At 31.0% G+C, this 15,705-nt stretch overlaps 1 pseudogene; it reads left to right on the top strand.

The window, feature by feature from the left end:
* Positions 1 to 108: 108 nt before the first annotated feature.
* LOC120201974 lies at positions 109 to 2,442 on the top strand (annotated as a pseudogene).
* The last annotated feature ends 13,263 nt before the right edge of the window (positions 2,443 to 15,705 follow it).

The raw sequence follows: 15,705 nt of genomic DNA, 5'->3' as shown, positions 1-15,705 counted from the left end.
CTTCATGGTCACTTTGTCGATGAGGTTTGCTCCAAACTGCCTGATGATATATAGAGATAATTGTATTTGCGTATAGATATTGTTCCCAATTGAATTGATTGCTTTTAGGAGTTGGCTGTCATTGTAGCAAGAGGAAGAGAACTCTATCCTCTGCTATCCGGTTGTTGAAACTATTCCACAAGTAAGACATTTAGTTTCTTTCTCTATCTTCACTTACCTTATTTCGTTACGATAATTGAGCATTATGTGATTTTACTAACATGTGACTTGTGAGGAGCTCTGTGAATCATTGAATATGAACTATGATTATAAACTTGTGATTTTTATAGGAAAACATATGTCATATTGTTAAGGCACCTGCTGATGTGCCATGGAGGGTCAGAAAACTTGCCAATGATGTTGCACACAAAGCTATCAGTTCGTTAGAAGGGGCTGGTGTCTTTGCAGTGGAGTTGTTTTGACGAAGGACGGTCAGGTGTATATCTGCTATCTTACGAGTGTCTAATTCCACTCCTAGATGGCCGGCAATAATTCAGCAATTTATGCCTTTCACTGACATATTTCCGTTTCAACTAGATTTTACTAAATGAAGTAGCTCCAAGACCTCATAATAGCGGTCATCACACAATTGAATCCTGCTACATCACAGTATGAACAGCATTGCGGGCTGTTGTTGGTCTTCCTCTTGGTGATACATCCATGAAAACTCCAGCTGCTATCATGTACAATCTATGGGTGAGGATGATGTAAGTTCCTTCTCATCCTTTCTGATAACTCCCACACCTTCCGCTTTTGTGTTTCCATGATATACTAAAAAGTTTGTACACGAGTATAATTTACTGAAAATTTCTGTTGTCCTTATGCTTACAGACAGTGAAATGGTTTCTCAGATTTGAGTTGCACTAAAAAATTGTATGGTTTCAGGGGGAGCCAGGTTTCAAAATGGCAAATCAAATTGTAGCAAGGGCACTGGAGATTCCTGGGGCTACTGTCATTGGTACGATAAGCCAGGTTAGGTTGCTTCGAGTTACTCAGGCTTAAAGTTAAAATACCTGTTTTTTTTCCCTTTTCGTACACACTTGGTCTTGTTCGTTGTCTGACATGATTCCCCCCCCCCACCCCAGAAATGAGAAAGCAAAGGAAGATGGGTCATATAACTCTTGTTGGTCTTCTGTTGGTGTTTAGAAGCACGCTGAAATCAATGCTGAAGGAGAAGGCTATGAAAATCCGATTGAAGGTCAGTTGGATAGAGTTGATGCCTGAACTTCAATTTTGTTGTCAGTTTGTTTCTTCTTACACTTATCTAATGCAAATCTACGAAAGATTCAGTCAGAAATAGGAAGACACGACTGAAACTGAACTGTGTAGAGATTCGAAACTACCGTTGGTTTGGTTTTACTGACTTATTTGCTCTCTTTTTGTCGCTAAATGCAGTTGCACCACGTGTTGGGATGTAATGGGTTCGGATTCTGATCTTTCAGTTATGAGGATGCAGCAAGAATCTTAAATATGTTCGGGGTGTCTAATGAGGTAGCATTTTTTATAGCTTGAATTTTCATTTTTAAACTAGGCATTTCCACTTTGATTCCATTGATTAATTCATTTGCAGGTTCGGATAGTCTCGGCACACAGGACCCCTGAACTGATGTACACTTATGCCTCCTCTGCTCGGGAGCGAGGCATTCAGGTTATCATCGCTGGTGCTGGTGGTGCAGCTCACTTACCAGGCTAGTTTATACATAAAACGATTGTTTAACATTATCCAACATGCTCCAGCTATGTTAGTGACATTAATAAGGTCTGTTTTGAATTATAGGTATGGTAGCCGCACTTACACCTTTACCTGTTATGGTGTTCCAGTCCGGCTTCTACTTTAGACGGAATAGATTCACTCTTGTCCATCGTGCAGGTACACTCAAACTTGTACTCGAAATTTACATTTCTCGAATGCTAGACGTTTATACCCATTTTAATGATACAGATGCCAAGAGGTGTTCCAATCGCGACGGTTGCAGTAAACAATGCAACAAACGCAGGATTGCTAGCCGTAAGGATTTTGGGAGTTGGTGATGGTGATCTGTGGACGAGGTAGGTTCCCTTCTCTCATTATATAACTAAAAGATGGATGTGTTCGAGCTAAAAACATCTCGAATCCTAATTTTGACCCCATTCGCGGCAAATTCTTTTTCCAGAATGAACCAGTATCAAGAAGACACAAGGGACTTTGTCTTGTCAAAAGCCGATAAGCTACGAAAAGATGGTTGGGAAGCTTATTTAAACCAGTAAGAGTAACGAATTACTCGATTTTCTGCAATTCCTTGAGGAAATTAACCATAAACTAACGAATATCAAATAACAACTCCTGTCATGATCTCAGCATTTCTACTTGAGACATCATAGCTACAGGCTGTCCAAACAAGTTGGAAAAATAACAGAAAATACAAGAATTGTGGGACTTCTGTTGTAGTAAGATAATCTTTTCTCGTCTCTGATCGAGTTAATAACTTTGTCAAGGAAGTGAACTTCAGTAATTTGTTATCTGTTAATGGAGTTTAATCTCATGTCCAACACATTGATTTGTACTGATTTATGAATTTACATTTCTTTCAAGAGTCTAATATGATGATTAAAATGTAGTATATGTGTCGTGTTTGGTTTAAATGAGTAATACTCATGCACACCTAAAAATAAAATTGTTGAACTCGAATCATTCAGTTAGATATTTCTTTACTACTTAAATTCTATGAATTTATATTTTTGTTATTAATCGTGTTAAATACAAAGTAATATTGTTCAAAGAACATTTCCAATCATTCAATATTGAATGTTTATATTTGTATTCCTGGTGCTCGAACTTGAAATTTCAAGAAATAACAATAATTTTTACTATCGAGATTATTTGTTTCGTCCTATGAATTTACATTCTTTTACCATCAAGATTCTTTTACCATCGAGATTGTTTGTTTGATGATCTTTTGAAGTACAAAAGAGGGGTGATTCTCTGGAAAAGTAACATGCAGATGTCCCAAACCTAGATTCCAAGTTCCAATTTTGCTTTCTTCTATGGGTATTTCGCGGGGAAGTCTTAATGCGGCAGTTTAATATACGGTTAAGAAAATACGTTACCGGAAATATTTTTTTTAACATTTCGATAAAAAATTACCTAAAACATATTTCTACTAAAAATATTATCATTGGGTGTTTTATCGGGTTTGTTAATATATCTGGTAAAGCGTACTTAAAATTTTTTTTTTCTATCGAAAATGTTAATATTGGGCACTTTACTAGAAATATTAAAAAATATTAATGTTTTAGGTATTTTTTACCGGAAATGTTAAAAAAATAATAACATTTCCGGTAGTGTATTTCCTTAATCGTATATTAAGATTGTTGTACGACAGAACTTCCCGGTATTTCCCCTTACTATATAATATATTAGTAGACTTATCACTGCCCCAGCCAGGGCTACTGAATAAAATATTCATAAATAACATAATTTATCTGATTCTGTCAGTGATAAGCAGTGTTGCATGTGTTTATCAAACGAGTCAATTGTAGGTCGAGCGATGTTCAATTTGTGCTAGTTAAAAAAAATTATTGATCAACTCAATTTGTTATTCATTAAGTTTGATAAAATTTTGCTTAACTCATGTTTATTAAAAAAAATTGTTATTAACTTGACTCGTTGTTCAGCTCGTTACTTGTTAAGCATCGAAACTTATCTTATGTTTTAAATTATATATAAAATCTACTAAATTGATAATTAATAATTTAATATTTTTTTTATTTATTGAAAAATTAATAAATTAATAATTTAGCATCTTCTTATTAACTATTAGTAAATTAGAAATTATTACTTTGTTTTTTAAAAAATAACTTTTAGGTTAACTATTCAAAATTTCTAAAAAGAAAATTAATGAATTGGTCGTGAATTTATTAAGTCGAGTTGAATCTTATTTAATTTAATTTAATTTATTAAGGTCTCAAATTAAATTTGAATCGAATCAATTCAAATTAAATATTAATCTAATTTTAACAGACTCAAAATTCAAATAATTTACAAACTGCTCAATTAATTGAGCACTTCTAAACAGTGCCCATTTTCAGTCTTAAAGGAAATCCTATACTCCATTTATAATTATTAGTATTGTAATTCAAGCTTTAATATATAAGTGTTTTTAATTTATGTCAAAAAGGGAAAAGGCACTAGTGAAATAAACATTATTTAGCCAATTACGTTAAAAAAATTAATATAAAAATAAGTGTTGAAATATAAAAATAACTCCAAACGGACCCCGAAACTAGAAATCGTATACCCACGCAATCTTAACGGCCAATCAACGGTAATGATGATGACGTCTGACTAGAGAGATGACAAGGTGATACATGCACCACATGGCTCACAACAAAGGAAGACGAAGTGACTCTTTCAATTAAACCACATGTCCAAACACCGAAAAAAAAAACATAACAACATCATACTTGCAACGACTTTTTGAATGGGATCTAAGTGATATTTGATTGACACGCCTTCTAGAAATATGATCGTCTATCTCTTATCTTTCCAACAGTACTTGAATCGCATCAATACAAAATCTAGAACTCAAGATACATCTATTTTAGCGAGGACAGTGCGTGTAGAAATTCATATACGTGATTAATGCAAGATTTTGTAAATATTACAAATTATCAATAAAATATTGATAATTTATAATATAATTTGATATACGATGTTTTACTATATTTTAAGATTATATTTATTATTTTATTAAGAATTAGAATAAAAACATCTAGTTTTATTATTTTATCCATTAACTTAGACTTTTGGAACTCCTCTCCTATATAAAGGGGACTCCATTCACCATTGTAAGACACATATTTCTAGATTTTAAATACAACGTGAGTACGTTTTTTTCATCATAATGTTCTTTAAGTTCTTCGTGAGGAAGATCTTCACACTTCGATTTGCCTTTATATTGCGATTAGGAGGGCTGGTTAAAGCCCATTATAGAGTTTGCATAGTCAATTGCAGTTATGAGGGTTCTTAGGACATCTATCTATTATTCATGATCACCATAGTCGCCATTCACTCCAACTTCATACATACCAAGGGGAATTTCAATTCGATTTCTTTCATATCTTTATTTATCTTATATATATATATATATATATATTTTATCTATTATTCATCATCTTTTTTGATTTTCCAACTTCATTTCGAGAACCCTAAATTGGTGTCAAACATATTTTCACGTCAATCTATTTCCTTGTTTGAATCTAGAACCCTAGGCTTGGTTCCTTAAACTACGAGCAATGTTCAACAATCCACTGCTATCCCTATCACAAGGATAATATCACGTCAGCGAGTTAAGGATTTAAGATTTTTAGGAATTTGAAGTTTTTTTGTAATTTAATAGAAATTACGGTTTTTTTAAAGTTTTTTTAAATATATAAAGTTTTTTTAAAAAAATATTTTTTCAAAATTACCAGAACATTACACATGTCACTTATGGGGTTATTTTAACGGTCGATGTACCTAAAGTGATAACATTTATAATGTTAGACATCTGGATTGAAAAAAAAATAAACACCACTTTAAGAAAAAAATTACAAAAAATATAGTGAAAAGAGAAGTCGTAGGCAGTGAGGACGATTCAAGGTAAGGTCATTGGTTAGGGTGTAAACGATTCGAGTCAAGCTCGAGTATTGCTGAGCTCGACTCGACTCGAAAATTATGAAATTGAGCTTGACTCGACTCGAAAACTCGCGAGCTTAAAATTTTCAAGCTCGACTCGAACTCGAAATCATGAACTGAAGCTCGTGAGCAGCTCGAAAAGGCTCGAAATAAAGAAAAAAATTCTTAAACTTAACTCGATTGAAACCTCAAACTCAAACTCAAACTTGAACCTTAAATGCATGAAAATCTTAATGTATTCTCTTTAAAAAAATCAATACATAAATATTAATATTTTTAATATTTTTTTTAAAAAAACATAATCTTATATATTATATTTTCGAGCTGCTCACGAGCTTTTCGAGTCGAGTATCAAGTAGCTCGTTTCGGCTCGTTAATAATTCAAGTCGAGCTCGAGTCTAGCCCATTCGATCTGAGTATTTATCGAACCTTGATCGAGTCGATCTCAAGTAACTCACGATCTGTTTCGTCTCATTTACAGTCCTAGGTTTGTGAAGACGATATAGGCCTTCATACGCACAAGTTGGGAATTTTAGTTAGAGCGTATTTATCGGAAACCATAAAATATAATAGTCTAAATAAGCACAACTTATATTGGATTTTTTATCGACTTGAATCTGTTTCGATATTATTACAATAAAATTCAATTTAATTTTTTTTAAAAAAAAAATTGTATCCATTTAGAATTTAGTTTAAAATTTTAATTAAAAATCCGACTCCAACCCGGTTTACTTAATTTTCAATTATTCACATAATATTTTATTAAAATAAAAAATAATTAAATAAAATATTAGTTTATTTAATTAATAGAAAAAAATTAAATTTTAATTTCAAATTTTAATTTAATTTATTAAAATATCATTTTATAAAAATTTAAAAATCATAAAATAAATTTATTTATCAAAATAAAATAATCTCAAAACTCAAGATTATATGAAAAAAAATTATGAGTCTAAAATACGTTTGCAAATCACATGACAGAGACTCCGTCAACTTTGATTCACAAATCCAACATATTAAATACGAATGACATCATTAAATGAAGTGCCTTATACTTATGATTTAACTTTTTATTAGATAAAGTACATAAATGGTCACTGAATTATATAAAAATATTTTTTAGATATTACATTTTTAAAATTTATAAAATGATCTTTAAAATTTTGATTTTATTATGATTGAAGAATCAAATAAAATATTTTTTATTAAATATTATATTACGTCTCCCCCTTATGAAAATTAATCGAGTTTAATGATATAATTACCATTTTATTTCCCATTAATATAACTAGAGTTATAAATGAGACGAGACAGATCACAAGTTATTCGAGTTCAACACTCGATTCAAGTGGACTCGACTCTAGTTCTTAACAAGTCAAAGCGAGCTATTTGATACACGACTCAAAAAATAAATTATATTTTAAATTTTTAAAATTAAGTTATTAATAATATTACATTTATATGTTATTATTTTTCTAAAAATATAGTATAAGATTCTCATGTACTTAAGGTTCAGGTTCGAGCTCAATCGAATTAAACCCGAGAATGTTTCGAGTTCAAGTTTTTTCGAGCTCGAGTCAAGTTTCAATTTTTTATTTTGAATTCGAGTCGAGCTCAGCAATACTCTAACTCTACTCAGTTTGTTTACAGTATTAAATACAACATGCCACGTCCCCCTTGATCACAGTTAACAGAGTCTAACCATGCGATGACCATTTTATAACCAAATTAAAAGTTTAACGATTATTTCATCTTTTAAAAGTTTAATATCCGAAACAACATTTTAATATAATTTAGGCATAATGCCAAAATTAGCCCCAACATTTACCAAAATGGTAATTTTGCCTCATATTCTATTCTTTGGAGTATTTTAGCCCTCCAACGTTTTAGTTTAGGGCAAAAAGACCCCTAACATTTGATAGAATAATCACTTTATCTCTTATTATTTTTTCTGAGACATTTTAGCCCTCAATGTTTCATTTTAAGTTAAAAATATCTCTTATTTGAGAGCATTAATTGTGTGTTAACTAATGATTTTCATCCATAGAAATAGTTTTTTGCCCAAAAGTAAAACGTTAGGGGCAAAAATGCTCCAAAAAACTAGGGGGCAAAATGACCGTTTCAATAAACATTGGGGACTATTTTTGACATTGCATCTATAATTTAGTGTATATATATATATATATGTGTGTGTGTGTTATATGGAGTTTAGTGTCCGGCTTAATTGAAGTTCAAGGTCCATGTATTTGATTTGGACTTCCACCGGGTTTTTTTTTTCAAACCATAGAAGTCTTCAAACCGCGGGATTTTAAAGAGTCAAATCAACAATTTCACATATTAACAAAACCTCATGCTTATATATATATATATATATATATATATATATACCAACTCTCCTCCATCCCTAACCCATAGATTTTTCAGATCAAAAACCCTAAGTTCAAATCTCTAGCTTCCATTACTATGGCTTCTCGTACAGCTACACGGTTTACTGTTACATTCATTTTCTGCATCATTTTGTTCCACCTCCATGTTTCGGCCACCAGGCCTCTGCATGTACTGCATGCTGCAGCACTCAACGAGAACCTTATAATTCAAGCGCTTCCGAGAGGTCCGGTGCCTCCGTCGGCCGGAAATCCATGCACGAATATCCCTGGACGCAGCAATGGGCGGTGCACGTTGGCCGAGATGAATGCAGTTGACGGCGGTGTTGTTCATCATCATGCGCCTCCTCCACCCTTCCGTGGCTCTGTCTTGAAACACATCAAAAATAAGATTTCGTTATTGTGATTGCGAACAAATTGTACAGTTGTTTAACATGTGATTTATTGGTTAATTAATTTTTTTAGGGAATAATTATGATGTTCATGAACATAATTAAGATCGAATTTTGAAAGAGATGACGTGAATATTATTAATTACTCGATCAATTAATGAATTTCATAATTATTCACCCTTTTGTAGTGTAATTTATCTTATTATTTTACGTACAATACTATAATTTGTCCTCTTTTAAATTCAAACCATAATACGTGATACAATATTATCTTCCATACGTGGATCGTTGTTAGTTAAGTTATTGTAATTTCTAAAATTTCAATTAAGTTCTTAAATTAGAAAAATAAATTAAGCTTCATTACAATGTTATCTTTCATACGTGGATCGTTGTTAGTATCATAGACCACCACATCAAAAACTATAATAATCGACGATGATTTTCGTTGGTCAAAATATCATATTAATTAATTATACATATTTAAGGACTTGGTCAAATAAAAATTTAAAGTCAGAATTCAATTTTTTTCAAATATTTGAGGATCTAAAAAACAATTAAACCTAAAAATTATAATAACGCAACAAATTTCATTAGCGCTGAACATAATTTCAAAATTGAACGGATAAGATTGTATAGTAACATAGTTCATCCGTTGTGTTCCATCTTAAAACGGGGTTGAACAAATTTGGATTAAATAATATGAAGGATAAAGTACACAAATAGTCTCTCGATAGAATGATATTATGTTGAGTCTTCGATTAATAAAAATTATAAAATGGTTCCGTAATTATATGATGATATTTTATTTAGTCATTTGACTATTTAAAGTTACAAAATTGTCACCTGACTATTCATATGTTCTAAACTCGTCATTTTCCGTTAGAAGTTTGGCGGTCATTATGAGTTAGAAATTAACTTGTTGACTGTAATATGATAAAATATGATCCCAAAACTATTTGAGTTGTATTTTTTGGATCGACTCTCGAATCAATATTTGAAACATTATACAATCGAGCCAGTGCTTGAAAGTAACAACAATGCCAATAGATATCATTAAAATATGATTTCATTATATCACAGTCAGCAGATTAACGTCCAGCTCAAACGTTTATAATTTTTTAACCAGAAAGGATGAGTTTAGAATATATAAATAGTCAAGTGACCATTTTGTAATATTTAATAGTCAGAAGACAACAAAACGACGACATATAATCGAAAGACTATTTTATATATTTTAATATTCTAGAGACTCAGTAAAATAATATCTTATAATCGGGATATCATTCGAGTAGCTTACCCTGATTTTGAAATAGCTAATATAATTGTATAGTGACGAGGAAATAGGAATTGACCGAATCAAGATTGAAAAGCCCACCTAATGTTTTGTCAAATACTAAAACCCTGTTTTCGCAGCAAATCGTGCCTTAGGTTATATAACTCAAATATTTTACTTGAATAATTCTGGTCAATTTTGGTCGTCATTTTCAAATATTTTAATCTGCTTTCATTCAAATATTTTGAATTTTTAATATAATTGTTGCATGCGACAAAATCAAAAAGATTAAAATTCAGCACATAAATCCGTGAACACAATGTCGTGCTAGAAATCCCAGGACCTGTTCAAATATGTGCTCCAATTTCTTACGTAGTTACGTGCTTCACAAGAAATACATATAATTTTATTCCAAGAAAACTACTTTAGATACTCATGAATTTTATTTGTTAATTCGTTTATATTACTGGATTTTTAATTTTTGTCAATTGTAATATTGAATTTTGATTTTCGTTTTAATTATGTCACTTCGTTATCAAGTCAATAACAAGACGATGGCATGATTAATCGTTGGTGACGTGGTCTGTCATATCAAAATGAAGTCATTTTGGTGTGGTTGTTATAATGCCTAAAACGACGTTGTTTTAGACATTGAACTTTAGAGGTATATTAATTTTGCTATTGAACTTTTAAAAATTATTTTTTTAACATTGCATTTTCTCATTGTCACTGGTAACCAATCTTCATTCGTCACTGATCATTTTTTGTGACAAAACCAATATTAAAATATTCATATTTTTATTTTTATTTTTCTTATATAATTATTTTTTCATGAAATCTAGTAGTCTCAACTCACTAAGTTACTAAAAGAAACAATTAAAATGCTTAGATTTTTTTATTTTAAATTACCATCTTTTGTCTATTTTATTTAACTTTAATCTTAATTTATTTAGTTTGGGTTTAACTTTTTATCACACTTTAATTTTGATTAAGACAGTTATATTAATATGTTTATTGAGTTGGATACATGTTTTTTAAATAAATAAAAGTGTATTAATTAAAGTTTACGTCAAATAATTTTTTTTTGTTCTATTTCTGGTTCTCAAGGTTTCGTCTTAATTAATTCAAACTGGATCGAGTCGTACATCTGGTTGTGGTGGGTAAGTCTTTTAGCGGGTTTTTTGCATACACAAGGGCTCGAACTCAAGACATGACTTAAGCGATATCAAGCTACTTATCACTTGATATTTAAATATATATTTCGGTAAAGTACATTAAATGGTGAACAACAACAACAACAACAAAATCCTATTCTCATATGAATAATTTATAAATATTATAAAACAGTAATTAATTAATAAAAACAGCAATTATTTTTTTAAATTATTATATAAAATAATCATTAAAATCCCATAAATTACTATAAGTTGATCTTTAAAATTTTCAAATATCTATTACAATTTAAACATTATAAGAGATCATTTTATAATCGTTTAGGAAATTTAATAATCACTTTGTAATATTTGAAAGATTATTATCCTAAAATATTTATTCTACATAATTCAACTATCTCTAATGTACTTTATTCTATATATTTTAAAAATAAAAAATATTCAATTTATTTATGAGATTTTGAAAAAATAATATTAATTAAAATTATTTTTGTATTAATTTTTAATGTTAAACTTATCATGTAGGCTTGGAAGTGTGTGTCCCTAGGGATGTTAAAAATGTGGGTCACAAAATTCATAAATCATAATATAACATCTCACTACAAGCCCTTTTCTTAGTATTCACATGGTCCTTGGGATTTCTGATTTATTAATCGATTAATTTAGATCGAATACTAAATAAATAAATAAAGTAATCAACATGTGGAAGTTATCATAAAACATGAATTCCCTCATAAATTTTACTGCAAAATTTTTTCCACTCTTTCCAACGATTTTACATTGTACTTCCCTCACCAAATTTAGCGTCGTAATAAGAGATGAATCGAGAGAATTTAATAAGGATAATCATCACCTTTTGAAAATTTAAAAATTATTATATATTTAGATTTTATTTTATTTACGTTTTATTGAAAATTTATTTTTGATTGCATAAAATTTTATAAGTTTATTTTTTAATATAAAATTATGAGTTTATTTAGTTAACTACCAACTTATTCATACTGTTCTTTACCTAAAATTATGTGTTCGTCTCATAACTACCAACTTATTCATGTTGTGTCGTAGTTTTAACTCGTCACCAAGGACACTTACTCTCCCAATAATTTACTTCTTAGGCTCTCCACCAATCATCCATACATCCATTTAATGGTAATATTCGAGTTTTGAACATTTTAACATTGAATTATTGGATTTCTAATTTTTTCAATTATAACATTGAATTTTGATTTTCGCTCTAATTATTTCACTTTGTTATCAAGTCAATAATAAGACGATGACATGATTAACGTTGGTGACGTGGTCTGTCATATCAAAATGAAGTCATTTTGGTGTGGTTGTTATAATGCCTAAAACGACGTTGTTTTAGACACTGAACTTTAGAGGTATATTAATTTTACTATTGAACTTTTAAAAATTATTTACTGTTGAACTTTTAAAAATTATTTTTTTTAACATTGCATTTTCCCACTGTCACTAGTAACCAATCGTCATCTGTCACCGATCATCTTTTGTGACAAAACTAATATTAAAATGTTCATATTTCACTTTTTATTTTTTTCATATAATTAATTTTTTTACGAAATCTAGTAGTCGCAACTCACTAAGTTACTAAAGAAACAATTGAAATGCTTAGATTTATTTATTTTTAATTACCATCTTTTGTCTATTTTATGCAACTATAATATTAATTTATTTAGTTTGGGATTCACTTTTTATCTCGCTTTAATTTCAACTAAGGCCGTAATATTAATATGTTTATTGAGTTGGATACATGTTTTTTAAATAAATAAAATTGTATAAATTAAAGTTTACGTCAAATAATTTTTTTTGTTGTATTTTTAAGTCTCAAGGTTTCGCTTTGGTTAATTTGAACTTATCTAAGTCGCACATTTGGGTGTGGTATGTGAGTCTCCTAATGAGAATTTTCAGCATACACAAGAACTCAAACTCGAGGCCTACTTAAGCGATATTAAGTTACTAATCACTTGAAATTTAAATATATATTTCGGTAAAGTACATTAAATGGTCATTAAATTATATATAAATATTTTTTATCAACCATATTTTAAATATTATAAAATAGTAATTATTTTTTTAAATTTATTATAAAAATAATATTTAAAATTCCATAAATTACTATAAGATAGATCTTTAAAATTTTCAAATATCTAATACAATTTAAACATTATAAGATATCATTTTATAATCGTTTAGGAAATTTAATAATCACTTTGTAATATTTGAAAGATTATTAACCTAAAATATTTATTCTACATAATTCAACTATCTCTAACGTACTTTATTCTATATATTCAATTTATTTATGAGATTTTAAAAAAAAATATTAATTAAAATTATTTTCGTATTAATTTTTAATGTTAAACTTATCATATATGCTTGGAAGTGTGTGTCCCTAGGGATGTTAAAAATGTGGGTCACAAAATTCATAAATCATAATATAACATCTCACTACAAGACCTTTTCTTAATATTCACGTGGTATATGAGATTTTTAATTTATTAATCGATTAATTTAGATTAAATACTACGTACATAAATATAGGAAAGAAATTGTCATAAAACATGAATTCCCTCATAAATTTTACTGCAAATTTTTTTCCACTCTTTCCAACAATTTTTACATTGTACTTCCCTCACCAAATTTAGCTTCATGAATCGAGAGGATCTAATAATACAGTCCTCTTTTGAAAATTTAAAAATTATTATATATTTAGATTTTGTTTTATATACGTTTTATTGAAAATTTATTTTTGATTGTATATAATTTTATAAGTTTACTTTTTAATATAAAATTATGAGTCTATCTCAAAATTACCAAATTATTCATAGTGTTATTTACATAAAATTATGAGTTCGTCTCATAGCTACCAACTTATTCGTGATGTGCTGCAGTTTTAACTCGTCACCAAGGACACTTACTCTTCCTAGGGCTGTAAATGAGACGAGACAGATCGCGAGCTACTCGAGATCGACTCGATCAAAGTTCGATAAATACTTGGATCGAATGAAATCGACTCGAGCTCGAGCTCGACTCGAATTTTTAAGGAGCTGAAACGAGCTGCTTGATACAACAACAACAACAACAACAACAAAACCCAATTCCCATATGTATGGGGTAAGGGGGAGGTAGGGTAGTAGGCTGCCCCCAACGCCAGGTTGAGAATAGCTTCCGTGAAAGACCTCCGGCAGTCAGAAAATTAAAAATATAGATAAAATGCAATGCATGTATAAATAATTACATAAATACATAGCTAAACAGTATTCATATGCAGTCATTAATATCATATGTGCTTCTGTAATGGGGAGTAATCCCTGCAAAATAATCACTGCGAAAGAATCTCTGCATATAGACAGAAACATAAGACCGGCTAAATTTAACAGAGGAAACATGACGAGAATGATACACAGAAGACAATTATAGCAAGCCCAGTTCTAATCTTTCATAAAATACCAATAACAGAAAAGTATAAAAAGTAAAAGTCATGGAAATTACTACAAATGCATTTAAAAGAAGACAAAGATGATACACCCTATAGATGTGACCCACACTACTCGACTACCCTAGTCTTAAGCCTCCATAATTTCCTATCATAGGTCATGTCTTCGGTAAGGCCTAAATCCATCAAATCAGATCTCAAGCATCTTCCCACTTCCGCCTTGGTCGTCCTTTCCTTCTGGCACCGTCGACTGTAATCGACTCTACCCTCCTGACCGCATACGACGGTAGTCGCCTAAGGACATGCCCAAACCACCGTAGTCTTCCCTCCCTCAATTTTTCGGAAACAGACACCACCCTAAGGACATCCTAATAGCAGAGTTTGTCGTCATATCCCACAGAGTCCTACCACATGTCCATCGAAGCATTCTCATTTCTGCGGCCTCTATCCTCCTTACGTGATCCTTCTTGGTTGCCCAACATTCTGATCCATACAACAGCGCTGGTCTTATTGCCATTCTATAAAATTTTCCCTTAAGTTTTAGAGGCACCTTCTTGTCACACAAAACTCCAGTAGCGGCCCTCCACTTTAGCCATCCCGCCTTTATACGGTGTGTAACGTCATCATCTACACCCCCATCTTTATGTATCATAGACCCTAAGTACTTGAAACAATCCTTTGAGGGAAGAACGTGTCCTTCTATGCATACTTCTACATCTTCATCGTTTTGGTTCCCATTGAAGTTTGAACATAAATACTCTGTCTTTTCAATATTGATCCTTAAACCTTTTTCTTCCAAAACAGTCTTCCAGGTAGCCAGTCTACTATTCAACTCAGATTTTGTTTCAGCAACTAGAACAATGTCGTCAGCGAAAAGCATACACCAAGGTACACCGTCTGGTGTCGCACAATAGATGTCGTCCATAATCAAGGCGAAGATGTAAGGGCTAAGAGCCGACCCCTGGTGGAGTCCGATTTCCACCGGGAATGCCTCGGTGTCGCCAACTGTAGTCCTGACGTAAGTAGTAGATCTACAGTACATGTCACGAATCGCCCGAATATAAGCAGTTGGTATCCGTCTCGTTTCCAAAGTCTTCCAGATCGTATCGCGAGGAACGCTATCATAAGCCTTCTCAAGGTCAATGAACGCCATGTGAAGATCTCTAGACTTTTCCCTATATTTCTCCATAAGCCGTCGAAGTAGATGAATCGCCTCCGTGGTAGACCTGCTTGGCATAAAGCCAAATTGGTTTTCCGAAACCCTAGTAACTTGTCTCAACCTAGCCTCTATCACCCTTTCCCATAGCTTCATGGTATGGCTAAGTAGTTTAA

Source organism: Hibiscus syriacus, unplaced genomic scaffold (genome assembly GCF_006381635.1).
Source record: "Hibiscus syriacus cultivar Baekdansim isolate YM2019G1 unplaced genomic scaffold, ASM638163v2 tig00008138_pilon, whole genome shotgun sequence".
In the NCBI taxonomy this organism is placed as follows: Eukaryota; Viridiplantae; Streptophyta; class Magnoliopsida; order Malvales; family Malvaceae; genus Hibiscus; species Hibiscus syriacus.
This window is presented reverse-complemented; position numbering and strand designations above follow the sequence as displayed.